We start from the raw sequence: 19,231 nt of genomic DNA, 5'->3' as shown, positions 1-19,231 counted from the left end.
GGGAGCTTGATTTTTATATTTAAGAACCACTGGTCCGTTTATAATAATGACATGATAATAATCGTGTTCTCTACATTTTGATCGCCCTTCATATATAACTTCATTAAGTTTCCTTCATATAAATACATTTATAATAAAACTTTTATTCCATTATTATTTATCTTTTATCATTAAAAATGTCGTCGCTTACTAATACAATCAACGAAGGATGCGAAATCAAAAGCGTAAGAGATAATTACATTTTAAAACACAAATTACAATGATCAACGATTTCATTCATCATTAAAAACGGTCATGTTAAAAAAAATGTTTGCTCTTTCCAGGGCGCATTATATAACAATTACGGAAGATGGTATTTTAAAGAATACATCATATCAACAAGGCGTCATGATACAAAAGAATCTTATCCAAGTATCATATAAGGTGACACATGAGTACAGTCGTCGGATAATTAGCTTAATAGAATGAACCTTCTACTGAATATAATCTTTGACAATAAAGTTTCAACATAAATCAATATAATATAAATAATCTTTGTTTTTAATCAGTAACAACATTAACATCTTCCCGTATGGTAGATATAATAATCTATGTTCAAGTGAACGAAAAGAAGAAATTAAATTTATTTTCACACATAAATATTCATAAGAATCAATAGCTGATATGGGTTTAACCCCTACCACATCAACTGCAATCAGTTTAGATTCGTACTTGTATATGATTCCAATAAAGTACATTGTACCGCACAATCATGATTATGTTCCGCATTATTATTCTGTACATGAATTGTGTCATTATTTTGATTTTGATACGAAGTGCCATCTCTTGAACTACGGTTACGTCTATCAATGTAGTTTACAGTATTTCTAGAATTTCGCCATGTATTTCGTCTGTTTTTGAATCTACTTTGGTTAAATGGTCTGACATAATTATTGTCACGATTAGTTAGGTTAGGTGTGTTCCCATCATATCTTTGCCTATTCTGATTGTTCTGATTGTTTAAATTTACTCGATTTAGGTTATGTTCCGCATCGTCTACATTACGGATATTTAGATTCCGGACTGGTACTGATCTAAAGTTATCTGAATTGTTTTTAATTTTGCCTATTCCCGCTTGATGATTCTGTGCCTGGTATTGAGTTTCATAACATTGAACAAGCATGAATAGATGATTAAAACTCATGCATTGCGTAGAAAACAGGATTTGTTGTAATTTAAACGGTAGTAGATTTCGAATAGATGCAATCACTCTAGATTCAGATTGTAGTGGATTTACGATTTTTAATTCGTTGTACGTATTCACAACAAAATCAACAACAGATTTGTGCACGCGAGGATTAAAAGGTTGATTTCTAATCGTAGCGTCTCTGTTTGCAAGCAAAAAGTCATTCTCATAATTTGCGATCAGCGCTGCTTTATGATGTGTATTGATGTGTTCACGTACTGCCTTAAACCATAAAGAACACGGTGGAAGTAATAAATGAGGGATTAGTTTCATATATTGAGATTTATCTATACACATTATACTGCATTCGTCCTGAAATTTTTCTAGGAAAGAAGTAGCATTTTCATTACATCTACCACTAAACTTACTCATAGCACGTATTTCGCTCATTTTTACACTTAACTTTACACTTCTTTCACCATTTCGTGTTCGTGTTGAGTGAAAATTTCTACCTACTGCGTTATGCGTGGTTCCACCATCTCTTTTCCGCCCATCTGTATTCCTTGGTTGAATTCTTTCCAAAATAATATCCTCATCGGATGAGTTACTTGAAGAAGAGATAACGCAAGGTCCTTGTCGATCTGCTTCGGGTGAATGCGAGGTCATCTCTTGTGAATGAGGGAACTCCAAACGATCATTAACCATGTTGTTGTTGTATACGTTGTCTTTAATCTGTAACGTCCTAATTTCCTCCTGTAAGGTAGATATCAATTGTGTATTTGCACGTATTTGGTTAGAATTATCTGTCACCTGAATCTTTTGCTGACGAACAGAAGATTCGATTACTTCAAAATCTTTTTTTACAATATTAACTTCTTGGATTACATGATTGTAATTATCCTTGCAATCTTCAGATAATCTTTTTAACTTCTCGTCGAATTGTAACGTGATGTCTGTCACAGCTTGTATTACAGATTGTTTCGCTTCTTCGGACTTTTGATCTATTTGTTCTAACTGCCTACCCAATTCTTCATGCTGTCTCTCTAATCGTCCATTCAATTCTTCATACTGTCTTTCTAATCGTCCATTCACTTCTTCATACCGTCTACTCAATTCTTCAGATTTTTGCTGTACTGTTTGTTTTACTTCTTCGGACATCTGGGCTAAATTTTGTTTCATAATTTCTAAATCATCCTTTCGGCTTTGTTCCTGTCGTTGTTCCTGTCGCTGCAATGCTAGTAGAATTCTGTCTTCTAATGTCAACATTCCGGGTGCAATAGGAGCTATATTCTGCTCGTTGTTAGCACTGTCAACAGTTTCATTCTCTACTGTCTCACCAATCATGATTTTTCTTGTGATTACTCTGCCACTTCTAAGAACGGTTGAGTTCGTATTCATGAACCTTCTTACTAAGGTAAATTCACCCTTACTTTAGACTTCGGGATATGAATTTACAAGAATCCCGGGTGAGGTAAACCAAAAATTTTACAACGACCCACCAAAGGTAGTCGTTAACCCTGGTTCAGTTATATCTTTAGTGGCAATAATCGTTTTCACCTTAAAATATCTTCTGAAGTTATATTCACTAGTATGCTCACCTTTTCTACTGAAATTACAAGTCCATAATGAATATTAAATAATTTTTTCTTTGATTCCCTTTTAATGTATATTCACACAAACCGACTTGCAATCAAACATGTTAACTGAGTCTCTATAAACAACGACATAGCAACCAACTAGACAATAATGTATATTTCTTATATGTTAAAACATTCTTCTTTTATTATTTTTAATTAACATTATAACAGGTATAGTGCTTATGTAAAAGCACTTTCTGCCCAAGATATATGTAATTATGAGCCGATACAAAGTATCTCGTTATACTACATATGTTATATTCTTTATTGTCTCTATGCAGAAATTTATTTCGTTAAGGATTCAAACCTTTTCGGCGGGTCCAATGTGAGAAGAAGTTATATTAAAACTTGTAAACTCGCCCATAAAATTAGATTAAATTTACAGAAAAATCGTTATTTTGTAAGGCGGACCCCCAAGACCTTACCCCCTGCGTACGTCCCTACTTTAAGTTATTCGCTCAAATTCAATAAAGCGGAGGGGGTGAGGTTTTGCTTGCGTTCATGTTATATCGGTGACAAGATCATTTAGTTGGCGCTTCACGTTGTGCAAGCGAAGTTAACAAATGCATACTTTCAATTTTCTTGTTTGAATTTTTTTTTATTGACAGTTGCTCTGAGTGATTTCGAGTTGCTACTGACCTTTGCAGGTGCAGCTCAAGGCCAGTTTGTAGGAGGCAAGGTGAGATCAGTGGAACGTCGCCAAACCGTAACTTACGGCATGTCTTCCCCGCATGGTTCGTGACTTAACTGCATAATGAGTTTTTTTTTCTTTCTTAGCATTATGTGTTACTGATGTGATGACATAGTTCGTTTTCGTTGAACCCGTTTTGGCAGAGTAGATGCTTTATAAAATGAATGATCGGGATATTCTGTGATATGGTTCTGTTTGATGTGGTCTTCTTAGTTATAGTTATTGGCGAAAATTCAGCTGCTCATACGTTTCTGGAAGTTGTTGATGTTGACAATGTTTCTACGTATATGTTGTCTTTGAAAGTACAATTCGATTTATCTAATCAGTTATACGGCAAATTATACGTCATTTTGAACTCGCAGTGTTTTGTACTATACCATCTTTGCTACTATCGTTTACTACCTGTACCTGGGCGTCCGCAAGATTTTTCATACGATGAGGAAAAGTAAGGCGAATAATGATATTAACCGAAGTTAGTTAATTGATCATTAGTTAATCAACTGGAATGTATGTTGTTTTCTTCTCACCATGTCCAGAAAACTTACGGAGGGAAAATCGACCCTTAACAGCTTCCAGTGTGTATGACAAGGAGAGGATCTTCCTCGGTCGCAAATAAGTGGCCACAGTTCTCGCTTTGGAAGTGAAAGATTCACCTTGGACTCAAGGTGACAAGTCATGTTTGGAGTGGACCTCACTACAAACTATAGGTCTGTCTCATACAGTCATTGAAATGTATCTATTTTGTGGACTAAATAGATAAACGTTATTCATCGGGGAAAGTGTCTAACTTACGACTTAATTTGAAAATATTAACTTCATTTCACGGTAGCAAGGGAGGAGTAAATAATAATAATAATCTTTATTTTAATAATAATAGTAACAATAATAAAACAAAAACGAAATAACTGCAATATAAACCGAGAAGTATTTTCAGAACAGTAAAGCTGATTTGTGTAGGCAAACGTCTATGTATGCCCGCTATGGATAATTGTAATAAAGTGATCATTCATCAGTATCATAATTTGAAATTTTAGAACATTAAGTTATATTGATAGATCCTCTCTTTCTTTCTTCTGCGAGGCACGGTGGCTCAGTGGCAGAGCGAATACCTCTAGTGCGTGATGCCCTGGTTGGATCGCCGGCCAAGTAAATTTGTGGTGGACAACATCGTGTCCATGGGGGTTTTCGGTTACTTCCATTTCCTCTCACATTCTCATTCCACCAATTATTCCATCACCATTTATTTGGCTTAATCATCGTATCTCTTAGCCTTTAAATTGATATCCGAAAGTCATTCATGGGAAATAAAGGAGTCAGGGTTGCCAACTTTTCTTAACAAAAAATCGGGACGGGACAATCAGAATTGGAGCCCTCCCCCCCGTCCTCGGAGACGACTACAAGTACGGCGAGTCGTTGAAAACAAAGTAAATAATCAACTGAATAACAAGAGCCTGAATGAGTGTGGCATCTTATTATTATTATTTTTTTTAATTTTCCCAATCAGTGCTCATTACTAGGTATAAGCAATATGTGCAACAAATTCAAACCAAAACAACTGCATTTTATTTAATATAAACAAGATTTAGAGAGAAAACTATATAGAATTTGTTAGCTTGATTCTATGCATAAAACTGTGCGTGTAAAAGAATAAGTTATTCCTTTGTAAAAATGGCCCAGCAAAATATTAATTAACTTTGAAAATTGATAAATCGGGATAATATGTATCCCGATGAGTGTCCAGTCGGGACGCGAAACAAATATGTCAGAAATCGGTACAGTCCCGACAATCGGGACTGTTGGCAACCCTGAAAGGAGATTCATTATTTTAAAGCTTTAGCATTTTACAAAATTAAACATAGTGATCACCATTTTAGTCAAAATGAGAATTAGGCAAAACAAGGATCCTTTTTTGCGCGGGAAAAGATAAGTTGAAACACCCTTGTTCATATCGATAATACGTATTTTAAATAATAATAGCACTTAAACGTATATTATTTTACATATATCTTCTATAATGTATCCGCATGTACTGTTTTTATTACCTTGATTTCGAAAGGTTAAGTACGGTATTAAGTCTAGGCATTCTCTACGCTTTAAAGTAATATTCTGCTATTTGTTTCGATAAAGCTCTTTCTGAGTGAACACTTCTTTCGAAATACTTTTGCAGAAAAAGAAAAAGACTGTGTTTCCGAGACATTTGAAACGATACAAGACATCTTACTAATCGTTTCGTCTCGAAAACTCAAGACAAGATAGGGATTGTCTCGAATTTCACAAAACCAGTCTTATCTCGTGCACATCCCTAATTCTAGCTCATTTACCTAGCTAAGCTAGGTGGAGCTATTAGGTTATTAGAGCAGAGGTTGGTAGCCAATTAGTTCTGTCATTGAAAAGTGTATGAAACTGGAAATTAGAGAACCGAAGTGAAGGAATAGATTAAGAATCAGGATACATGTATACAACATCTGAGTAATAGTGGTTATATTGTCAGATACTGTATTTCCTTGCACATGTTCATTAATATTGTTCTGATAAAATCGTCTTATAAGAAGCTAGAACTTTTTTCTTCTTCGTAACGAAACCATGTTTTTGATAGCGTCTGTACAAAAGAGAACGAAGCGAATGTAAAAATACAAAATAGGGCTATGTAGTGAATAACTGAAACTTAATTCATCAGAACATAATAATAATAATAATAATAATAATAATAATAATAATAATAATAATAATAATAATAATAATATGGATCTCTGAGTGGAGACTCTCCGGGAAGAATCATCAAAGGAGAAAATAATAACTTTCATTTCAGCATAGAAACCTGGAAATGGAAATGGATAAATATAAAGCAAATATAATGGATGTGCGTGAAGTGCGATGGTCAGAAGAGATTAAATATTCTATTCGATTGGAAATACTGTGTTGTGAATTCTATTCGAGTGTCGTTAAGGCCAAGAATGTAATTCAGAGACTTGGATATTACGGAAGTTAGAGAAGATGTATTTAGAGAGTTTCGAAATTTGGTGTTGGAGGAAGATGAAAGAAATTTCAGGTTAACATGTTGGATGTATGTATTTGCATACGTTAGTTGCATGATCAAAAGGCATCTGATAGGAAAGATAGATGTCTTTCCTAACCAAAGAAACATAAACATGACAGACTCTAACCAAAGAAACGTTCGTAAGTTACACATGAACACAAATAACCTTACAATGTGCGAAAAAAAAAAAACAATTATATCTTCACATCAGTAATGCTTTTACTTTGGACATTTTATAAACACGTACCACTTGCTTACAGATGTCTTTCTTGCATCTTCAGATTTACAATGCTGCACGGATAAATGGCTTTTTATAGGGGGAAAATGCAATCAAGCGGAACCAACAAAAAATTAAAAAGAAAAACTGAATACAAAACGGAATATAGAGCAATATTTCCATTTAATCTTCCTTATCTAACTGTTGAAGAGCGAGTAAAACCAGGAAACGATTCACTATTTATTAGTGGAAAATGTAAATTAACACTTCTCTGCTTTGATAATACTTTTGAAAGAACACATTTTGCAGAGGTGGATCTATTAAAAAGATATCACTGATGATCAACATATGTAAGAGCTTCGAAAGGAAATTGCAAGAGCGCTCAATGCGTCTAAAAGGAATTAAGGTGCTGTCCTCCGCGACTATCCCTGATATAAAAATAAAATTTATTTCTTGCACTGTATTGGGTGGATAATTGGATAACCCATCGGAGAATTAAAATTAGCACTCTCTGGATAGTAACAACTTAACTTTGAGCATCATTTCCAAGATTCTACAAGGAAAGCTACATCAAAATTTCAGCTCAGAACACGACCTCTTCCTTACCTCATCCTCATCCAGATCCATTCTTCTCTATGCCTTTTAAGCTTGGGAGTATGCTGCATCAAACGTGTCAATTGCCTGTTCAGCGAGTGCAAAATCACGCTGTGCGGATTGTATCAGATCACTCCAGGAGCATGAAGATAGCAGCACATTAAATCTTCCATACCTCCATGCCATGCCCGTATCCAGGGAGTCTAACCCTCCCCCCTAAATTTTTGCTGGCCCCCTAAAATTTTCACGGTAGGCTTGCAAATGAACTATAATATGGTTGGATCGGATCCCCCTACATTTTTGGGCTGGCTACGGGCCTGCTCCATGCTCTTCCAGTCAAGAACGTTTTGTTGACATCTTGACCAGTTTTCGGAGTCATTTTTGTAGGATATCGGCCAACATGAATCGCAACGCAACGTCTATCCTATGCTGCAGACCCCATACTAAGAACACCATTTACCTGTCTACATCAACATCTTCACAAGGAATACCATTTACATCAAATATGAAGGAAAAAAATCACTCCGAAGTAAGGGATTCACAATTACTCCTACTCACCAAATGGTTAACTAACTGACAGAAAGGAACACAAACTGACGATTTAATAAAATATTTCTGAAACAAAAATCTTAGAGCAAAAGGTGAAGAACAAACGAATGAATCAAGAAACTTAACGCCATTAGATATCATATCGATAATTAGATTCAAACACTTATCTATTTGGATGGGACATGCAAGTTCTGCATAAAATTCTGGTTCAAAAGTCTTTGAGTAAAAAGATGTTCCAGTAGCGCAAGATGAAGATTGAAGATTGCAGTTTAAAGCTGCACATTGAAAGAAAGGTTATAACGATTCTGTTTGGTTTTGTTTTGTTTATGTCAGGATACACTGAAAAGTATTGATTTCTCGAGCGTTAAACCTTTGTTTTTAAGACATATAAGTTAATTAGTTAGATTAGTTGGTTTGCAGATTGTTAAGATACAATAGAATTTAGACAGATGAGAAAATCAAGAATTGTGATTTTAACGAATTTCATTAATGAATGAAAGAATAATTCAAAACACATTTTTCATGAAGAATCGTTAGTCATTTGTCTGATTTAGTTTGCATAGTCATTAGTCAGTTTCTGTACGCCGTGGGATGGAAGTTAGAGCAAGTAACTGCTACAGGCGTCATACCAAAAGGATTCTTAGATATATATTGAGAATTTAACATGCTGATTAACGTGAAGGTTCCATGTTCTCTCTTGTAAGAAGTTAATTAACGTTGCTTGTACGAGCTAATTATTTGCACCGTCAAGGTAGAAGAGTTATTTGGATTGCATAACAAAAGTTACTATTCATATTGTGCTTAATACTTGTGACTGTACAACTTAAAATGTTTGAAGTTCTCATGAATAGATGTTTATATATTTTATATATTTCGTTAATAAAACCGAAATCGGTAAACACATGTGTATAAATTTAAACTTAAGTTCAGTAACAGTTTTAAATTAACTTTCTTCAGCCCATGCTTGACCTAACTTTGAATCAATTAGTTGTTAATTTGTTTGTTAAGTATAATAGCAACAATTTAAGTGCTTCCAAAAATAACCACGTAATAATAAATTCATTAGACCTACAACTGGCATAGTAAACATGACGTAATAAATTGTATAATAATCACTCTGTGTTAAACTCATTATGGTATGAAGGAATTTTGTTTAAAGTTTCAGCGTAAATTCATTCTGTCATAACTTCCCTTTATACTGTGTTTTATTAATACTTATGTTTTACTGAGGCTCTCGGAACAGAATTGACCTTTTTTCTCTTTAGCATTCCTTAAAGTTTTAAAGATGGTTTATGGTGCCCTACTGTGAATACCCTATGCCACGTATTACAAGATACTATGTTCGTCAAAGAAAGGAGGGATAATCATGGAAGCGTACATAGCAACGGACACGATGTTGTCCACCACAAACTTACTTCTCCGGAATCGAACCAGGGACTATACACACCAGAGTTAAGCGCTCTACCACTAAGTCATGGTGCTCCCCTGCTCAACGAAAATCGCAATTTTCTTTGAAAATAGACATCCGAAATTAGTTACTTGACTTCTCTGCGTCCTGTTTATATAAACTTACACATATCGGTAGAGTGTGTCAACCATAAGTAGCCTAGGTTCATTAAATAATAATAATAAAAAAAGTTACTTTCTTTCATTTCTTGCTGTTGTACAGCGGGGGACACTTCTAAATGGTACAGTCATATGGAGATTTACGGCTAAGGTGTACCATTTAGAAGTGTCCCCCGCTGTACAACTATATAAATGTCTCGATTTTAATGCTCAGTTTCTAATTACTCTTTAAAGGTATAAAATGTATAAAGTTACTGTAAGATTGTTTATACTCAGATGTAGTTGCATTCCTATCCGTGTAAGTAAAATATATTTTCTCCCTGATTTCCTGCTGGTACTGATGTTTAGAGACGACACATGGGTGTTCATTCCGTGTCAGTCATCGCAACGCAAAAGGCAGTTGTAGTTACTATGCCGATTATCTCAATCTAAAACACAGTGGCGGATCTAGCCCGGGGCCTAGAGCTCCCAGTTTTTGAGTAACAAAAGTAATTGAAGCTAACATTTGGGAGCTGATTCCTGACACCAAGATAAGACAAAAAGTATAGACCAACCTGGGTGCACAGATGCTTCCTTTCGGAGTAATATGCTGCCGAAAACATGAAAAAATCAAATTTAAAGGTCCACAGCTCTAAAACTATGAGAGCTATCGCAGTCGGATCAAGACTTCATTTAGAAACTAATATGTGCCCTACCCAAAAATACATGTTTCAGAATCCTAAGGTACTCACGCAACAATTTTTATGGAGGGAGTTTGTCTACGGACATTTAATTAGAAGTACTCACTTGAAATATACTTGAATGGAATATACTTGAAAATTTATAGTAAACTCATGATATACCTATCATAGTCTGGGTGTTTGCTGGCCCCTAGTTTTTACCTCCTAGATCCACCATTGCTAAAACGCAAATTTTACGTTGCGTTGACGCAAACTGCTACGGAATGAGGCACACGCTCATTTATAAGGCACCTGTGAGATTTCGTCCAGTAAGCTACTCAGAAAACTAGAATTTAATATATTAATATAGTGTATCTACTGAAAAATATGTGTCTTGACTATGTTAACAACCAGCACCTACGTTTGGAGTAAAGATGACAGAAATGGTTGAGATTTGGTTCCGTAGAAGGTGGTATCCGCAAAATATAAGCTCAATCCAACTGTCGAACAGGCTACAGAAATTCAAAGTTTAAAATAATAGTCTAATAATAATAATAATAATAATAATAATAATAATAATAATAATAATAATAATAATAGAGTTCTGTGAAAAGGGGCGTCATTTCAGACCTCGCTTGGGGAGGGTACCACCGACACAAGACTTTCATGTTTTGTATTAGTATATTAGTAGACAATTGATTTAAGTATATGTATTCCTCAAACTCTTGGGGGAGGGGAATTGCCCCCTCCTGCCCTCCCTAAATGACGCCCTTGCTGTGAAACATGATATAAACTTTTGCCTTCCCCCCTCCTCTGAAAAAATTTCTACTGACCCACATGGTTTGGAAGTTCAAAAAATGTTAGCTTAATTTTCAACGAATAATGTGCACTAACAAATGGTCCTGAAGTTTGATTTTAAATTTTTTAAAAATATTGTAACTGATTTTAAACGCGCTGGGAGCGGGTATGTTGCTTAGAATTGTACTTCTTTCCACCGTTCTAACGTGAAGCTCTGCCTAGACCTTTTTGTCAACACTGGTAGTCATCCATATGTTAAAATCCTTATCTCAACATGAAATTTTTAAAACACTTTTGGTCGTATTTTGTCCAGGCAAAAACAGAGGCAGTATATGTTGGCTCGGTCCCAAACTCACCGTTTGACCTCGCCCAGACGAAGTGCCAAGGTTGGGCGGAGGCAGAAGGAAGTAACGTGGAAAGTATCCAAGAGAAAAATGCAGTTTTCTTCGTTACTAAGATCTCGTTGCAAACATTGTGAATGAGTTTTGTTTCTGGCTTTCGTTCATAACGAACGAGGGCGTTGAGAAAGTCACGACTTGAACTGCTTTGATGCCAGTCAAATCGTATGAAATGTTTGTTTTTGTTGTCATAATTAAACACTGTTAATGTTTAAGAGGTTATACATAGCACAAGGTCTTCAGTTGCGAAACATGAAAAAAAAAAAAAAAAAAAAAAGAGGCGTATCTATTCAATTCATCTTCCTTTCTTCATACTTTTAAATGTTGATATCCATGGCTTAATTATATAGAAAGACTTTTAAAAAATAAAATACAAGATTAGGAAATAATTTCCCATTTCAGAGAATATGGTTTTTGAAATAAAAGATTACAAAATAATTTCCCACTTCAGAGACAGTTGCGAATCTACCCCGCAGCTGGGGGGCTAGGCCCGCAGTTTTTTGACTTACAAAAATAATTTAAGCTATTAGTTACATATTTTGGAAGTTTATGGTAAACTCATGATATACCTATCATAGTTTGGGCTATGGCTGGCATCCCCAGCTTTTATCTTCTAGATCCGCCACTGATCAGAGATTATGGTTTTGCAATTGCGTAAGTGTTTGCACTAGGTGTTAATATGTATTACGACTAATGTTGCCTGAGTCGAGAAATATGTTGTCTTCTCGTCTCGTTCTCGTAAATTTCGTAGAACTCAATTTATGGAGAATTCTTGTTCTGTAAATTCATGTACAAAAATGGCGTGTTTTTTTTGGGGGGGGGGTTGATTTCATCTAGGGGTTAATCAAAATCCTTCCGTGTCACAAAAGATCAACAAAGAGTGTGATATACAATACTTAAACCATATTTCTAATTGGAATATGTTGTTTAATGACTTCTATATCTTTAAGCGTTCATGAATGTCTTTCATTATGTTCATACAATCACTTAATCAACTGATAGGTTTTACCTATCAGCACACTAAAGCAATTATGTAACACTAAAGCAATGTTGTAGATCTAACGTTTGGATGGCGCTCGAGAAATTTCTGGTCTCGTCTCGATTTTTTTTTAAAAAGGCACTTCTCGTCTCGTGGTCAACATTTATTATGGCAAAAACATATCCAGAAGACTAACCGTAATTTAAAATAATTATCATTACCTGTCATTTTACCCCATGTAATATAACTACGAGAATTTAGGAAAATCTCTCCCTTATATTAACTTCTGCATAAAGCTTTGTTTTATAAAACTATAGCTCTGAAGTTATTTATGGTCCACCAAATTACTTTTTAGTTAGGTGATATACTGTTAAAATATCAGCTTCTATAGTTTTTATTTCTGGTTGTCTAGACCGAATTTCGATTTACCTTAGTTTAAGTACCTTTTTAAAGTGACTTCTGGGTTAATAACTTAAAATTTGTTTCCTTACAATTTGACCCATAACTACGTACCTCAAATGCATCCCCAACTAACCATACAACTAACATGGACAATATAACATAATGCATTCTCCAGTTTTTAAAGTCAGTCCTATACAACCGTAACTAACAAATCAGAATTTTATATTATCAAGAAAGGATGAAAAAAAAACCGAAAAGACAATACAATTAAGCAACTTTATCAAATTGAATGAGTTGTACGATGAGGATAGAGTACTGGAACTGTTGCTAATGAATATGAAAAACAATACAATAAACTTTAATGTTTAGCCATTAACAAAGATCGATCGTGTACTTCTATCATTTACACATCCATAGAAAGTCATAAAAACAATAATTACTGATTTTATTGTTATTATGTATCATCAGTATATTTTAACTAATCTCTTATGTTATAAATATGATGATAAAGTGATTTTTCGCTTGCTGGATGTTAATTTAAAGCATGTTTTGAATAGGTCTTTTAAATGAAAGTTAATGATTGTTTAATTTGCATTCTTCTGATAGTAGTATATTATGAAATTGGCTGTTTTAATTTTAATCTTGTTTTAAGAATCCCCACTGTACATTTGTTCCTTCTGCAAACTTGTTGTTGTTGTACATTGGTTTGTTTCTCTGTACGAACCCTCATAATTTCTCAACTTTAGAGTCTCATATCTCCATTATTTGGCAACACGGGTAACCCACATTTTGCTTATTTGTTTCACGTTTTATGCCAATAGTTTTAATGCCATAAAATGGTATACGTTCTATTTGAAAAAACTATAAGTTTGTGTTGGAATGGAAACACTGCTTGTGTGACACTACTGTCGTGTTTTTGGTCACTTGTACCCCTCCCGTAGGTATCGGGTTACTTGCACACATTTTTTTATGTTCTGCCTTTTTCCGGTGTTTTTGAGGTATAACTACACAGCTTCACCCGGTCACTGCTTGGTATATGTATTATACCTAACTGGTAAACAAGGCATTTTCGCACCGAGTGACTATCACCACGATGATTAGCGATCCACAATTAGTCAGGGTACCAATTTTCATAAATATCTAGCTGCCATGATTTGCATACGTCCCTTGTGAGTCTAATTGACTTGTAAAATAAAGTTTATTTATGCCCAGAAAATGAACTATCCAACAGTGAATATATTAACTGGGAGGTGAAACTACTTTTTTTGTGGCATCTGATACATTTTTTTTTTAAGTTTTACACGTAGTTGTTGATAGCTCGAAAATGCATTTACGGTAGTTCCCTTTTGTTTGAGACCAGGGTCGTACTGCAACCCAGGGGCCCACCGGGAAAGTACTTTCTAGGAGGTCAACTCACATATACGTACTGCCCCCTTCCCCGACAATAAAAGGGAGTCCGGGAGTGTATGCTGAAAAGTCTTAGAATTTAAAACTTTTAAAGCAGTTATTTCTCCAATGACATTGACTGATCTGATGTAATGTCCAATCCCCCATTCTTATCTTATAACTGCACAATAATCTGCACAAGCTCGATTACTTCATATCTCCTTCTAAAATAACAATGTGACACTTGTGCCATAAACCTTTTATAGGCACCCTTGATGCATATAAAAATACATAATTATATGAAACATCAGAAGTAATTTATAATGTATACAAATGCTACACTTCTCCATTGTCCTGTATTAACAACAAAATCGTAGCTAGGGGGGTGGGCGAGCGAGGCCGTGGCTCCGAACGCTGATAGCAAGAGGGTGCCGAACGAGCAACAAAGAAAAAAAATGTTATGTTGGAAATGAATAAACGACGCGTCGCCCCGAAAAAGTATTAATGCCCTATTGAATCAATATTATTGTGGGATGCAAAGGAGGTTTTTATTTTATTTTATTTTATTTTTTTTAAGAATCTTCATCGCCTCGCTCGTAACCCAAACGTTCCAATAAGTCACAACAAGCTTATAGGATTTGTGATATAGAAGGCCGCAAGCTGCTGTTTGCGCATGGGTATTAAAGATGAAGGTAAACAAGGGGGAATAATAACATTTTCGAACTTGAAGCAGCGGTAGAATAGGGGCTTAAGGGGTCAGAACTTCATCTCCATCGATCAATATTGAGAAATTTGTCAAGAAAGCTCCTTCTGAATTTTCGTTCCGTTACATATCAGGGGTAAAAGTGAGGGGAACGCCGAGGGACGTCATTCGCCCACTTCCAAAATATCTATAGCGTCCCCTTGGATACAATTACAATGGATAAAGATAGGCACGGGGACGACGTGACGCCATGCGTCTCCTTACCTTTTCAGATCCATTTTTACCCCTGATATACGTATATATATATATATATATATATATATATATATATATATATATATATATATATATATATATATATATATATATATATATATATATATATATATATATATATACTGCAAAACAATCGAAATTAAAATGCTATTTGTGTGGTCATACAGAATAAGATTTCAAAAGTTTACAATAATTACTGGAAATTAATGCTGCCACCCATTTCGAAAATTTTAAAACCAGATAGTTTCTAATACATTGAAATTTTATTTATTATCTATAGTATGAAACGTTGGAAATAGTTGTAACTTTCCATGATTGTTCTCCAAGTGGATTTGTATACAAGCAAAGGTAGTTTAGTCAAGTTTAACAAAACTAATATAAGACTTTTGAAAAACTTACTTGTAAAAGAATACTAATGATCGCTTTTGGCTGCTGGAATGGTCTGTCCAAGCAGCTTGATAAGAAATTATCGTAGCATAACGACAAAAGCTGTTTCTTTTATATATATATATATATAAAACAAGCTTGGTGAGGTGAGTGTAGGGGGAGGGTGCGCTGAATTCAACTTCGTCCGGGGCGCCGAAATCTCTAGCTACGGCTCTGATTGACAACGGCCAAGGGGGCCCCCAAAAATTTAAATATTACTCAAAATATTTTCACCATAGAAGTTTAAAAAAACGACATGAATCATTCCTATATAATTTATGAACCCTTTTGAACATGCTGAGAGAGGGCCCACCATAAAAGTTTTGGTGAGGCCCCCTTGTATTTCCCGCTCCAGGGCCCCCAATGGTCTTAATTCGGCCCTGTATATTTTCTATACGGAAAACAATGGTGCTGTAAAATGTAAATTATTATTTAATTTCAAGTTATGGCATCATTTGAGGTTTCAATTTAGCTGAACACTTCAATGTTATCAAAAGTATAAAGCAGGGTGGGAAATCAGGAATCTTTCAAGGGTTGAATTATGAAAAATGTGAAAGGCTGTTTTCGCAACATCATGGACTGACAACGCTGGTCTGGGATTAGCTGACTGTATTTCCGGGTCTCAACGTGTTATCGCCCGTCGTCCCCTTACTCTCGTACGCGAGGAGTGCGTGACGTGTTTTTGTTCATATACGGCTACTTACGATACGAGGCGGAGGGTTCACTAAAAAATTCACCATCGAGGGCCCACCGGGAAATTTCCCGGTTTCCCTCCTGGCCAGTTCGGCCCTGTTTGAGACAGCTTAATTACTATTGATGCAATGCCATATTATACATATACATGGCAATCAACTTTTATCGCTTCGATCTGTTTACCTGACAAGAAACAAGGACATTATTACCTTATATCATGAGTCTTTTCAGTTCTGCACTATCATGACAGAGTTTGTCAATTATGACATCATTATTTACTTTACTTTTTTAAAAAAAAACTCTTAGTATATCGCTTTCACACTGCATTAACAGAAACGATTCAAGGTTGTCTTAGACCCTTAGTCTAGATTTAATAATACTGAGTTTGGAAAACGCTCGTTCACAATTTACTAGGGATCGTAAGGAGGAATTTGTACACTTTAAAGAGCTCTGTTTAACATAAGGAATACATGTGATATTCATATATAATTATGAACGCACGCGTGAGACAAGACTTGCAAGGTTTCTTTAATTTGATTTCCTGCATTGCTGGTTCAATGCCGTCCCACTCTTGTTTCTTCTTGATATTCACTAGTTAATTCTTCACTTCTATCATACTCACTCTGGACACCTCCTTGCGACATCTTGGACCAATCCTCTGCAAATGATTGTAGTTCTTTAATAAGTTTCCCTTTATTTATGCTGGGAATTAACTCACAGATTTTGTTCATTGCATTTGAGGGTAGTTCGTCTTTTAAATCAGAAAACCGCCTTAGATCAAAACAAGTCTAGATAAAGGTTTTTGTGTTTCGAAAACCAGTTGGTCATACTTTGATTGATTTTATCAAGGACAACATTGAAAACACACAATATGAAGGTTTCCTCTTCTGTATTCCCCATGATTTCATGAGAGGCCAATTCACCACTCATTTTCTTTACCTTAGGTATCTGGAGCTCTATTTCAATCCAAAGATCTAATCAAGGACACTTTTCTGCTCTATCAATAATCTTTTCTGACACTACTCTTACAAAAATCTTTGCTGCCAAACTAACTTCATCAAATTTATTCCTTGCTTTATTTAAACCGTCCTCTGCAGCGGAAATGAACCTCCAAGCTTGGATATAATCAAGAGCCTTGGTCTGAAGGTAATCTGAGAGTGAACTAGTAATTTGAAATATTAGTAAAAACATCATGACCACTAAGATAGTTTCGTTGGAGACGAACTTCTTCAACGATGAAAGAGCATCGTTGTGAACTTTTGACTGAATTCATTGGAGTTACCAATAAGGAAGAGTGTAATTATAAGTTGAACGAAGACTGTCTCTCTGTATCCGCTACCTTCTGCCAAGTATTTTAAATAATGGAAACGACCAAATATACGTACAGTAGCATGACTTTTACTGTTCCACCTAACCGTTCAAGTAGCAACAAGATGCACACTAGGGTTCTGTTGTATAAATTTATACATATTAAGGCACTTGTGTTACTCTTTGAGAAATGTCTGTATTTCCTGTAGTAACCTAAAGAAGGATATGGAAGCTAGAAGGCATTGCGCTGTATCACATATCAAAAGGTTGAAAACACATAAGCATATGGTTGGAGATTAACTCCTGAACACTTGTCGTGACTCTGTTATATTGACCACTCATATTCGAAGCTTCATTAAATGAATTGGCAATGCACTTTGTCACATCTAGTTCAGCTTCTTTCAATGTATCAGTCAAGGTTTGGAAGAGGCTATCTCCAGTTGTAGAAATTACACATTTTAGTCCTATTACTTCCCCCTTCACTTCTGCTTCCAAAAGATAATCGAATTACTGTTAAACACTGATCAAAACTAGACACATCCATTGTCGTGGAAAACTGATTAGCTTTTTTTTTAATGTTATTGCAAATAATGTCTTGCATCTCGTTTTTAATAATAAGAATAATCTTTTCTATTGCACTCTTGCTTAAAAATGTTATTTGTTTTCCCCTTCCACTTCCTTTCCCATCCTCTTTTATTCTAGATTCATGAAAAGATTTGCTTTGATCAATAACTTCCTTCAGATGATTGCTCAAAATATGATCGTAGTCACTGAGAAGAAGAATGATTTCTAGAAAGTTCCAATGGTTGACATCTGGATCACCTGAGCTGTATACACCCTCTTCTTTCCCTCGGAAAGCAAGGCTTTGTTTTCCTATTAATTGAATCACATTAATTACAGATGAAACCTACTATTAACTTAAAAGATGATGATAAGTGCTGCTAACTTAAAATGTGTAGAACATCGCTATAGAACCAAATATGTAAAAATATATTTACAAATTTGGACCTGGAATCCTAATTACATGTAAATGAGAAAAGAGAAACAAATATAGTAACCTAATTGACAAATACCAATTCGTAACTATAGCTATGGAAACCAGTGGAGCTTGGGGCAAAGAAGGTCTCAATTTTATCAAGGAAGTTGGTCAACGAATTACTCTTCTAACTGGAGATAACAGAGCATGGCCGTACAAAGAGGCAATGTTGTCTTAATTCGGGGAACTATACCACCAGGAAAAGAATTAGACGAAATCTTACTCCTATGAAAAATGCCTCATTAAACAAACCCATCCATGGAATAGATATGAACCATCTATCGAAATACACCATGTTCCGTGGAATTAGGGATGCGCACGAGGCAAGATTTGAGGCTGTCTCGTCTCGAAAATGTGCTGTAAAAGTGATGTCTCGACTCGAAAAACGTATATTTTTGTATTGGAAGAGCTGTGTCTCAACTCGAATTTTCTTAGGAAAATTCTGTCTCTACTCGACTCGTGCGCATTCCTACGTGGAATGAACTCCACACAATGAGAAAACGAGAGTTTGCGATATTTCACCGCGAGGACTGAAAATGTCAGCCACGTTCATTGGGAAATCCACATAATCTTTATTATGATAATAATCACGATCGAATTCGCAATGGGATCAAGGACATATAACAATGAATTTGTATCTTCCAGAATAAAACAATAGTTGAATATGACACAATCACAGATATAGAGTACTCACAGTACAGAGATAGATTA

The sequence above is a fragment of the Thermobia domestica genome, chromosome 14, assembly GCF_964235325.1.
Source record: "Thermobia domestica chromosome 14, izTheDome1.hap1.1, whole genome shotgun sequence".
In the NCBI taxonomy this organism is placed as follows: Eukaryota; Metazoa; Arthropoda; class Insecta; order Zygentoma; family Lepismatidae; genus Thermobia; species Thermobia domestica.
The sequence above is the reverse complement of the archived record's forward strand: the minus strand, read 5'-3'. Positions refer to the sequence as shown.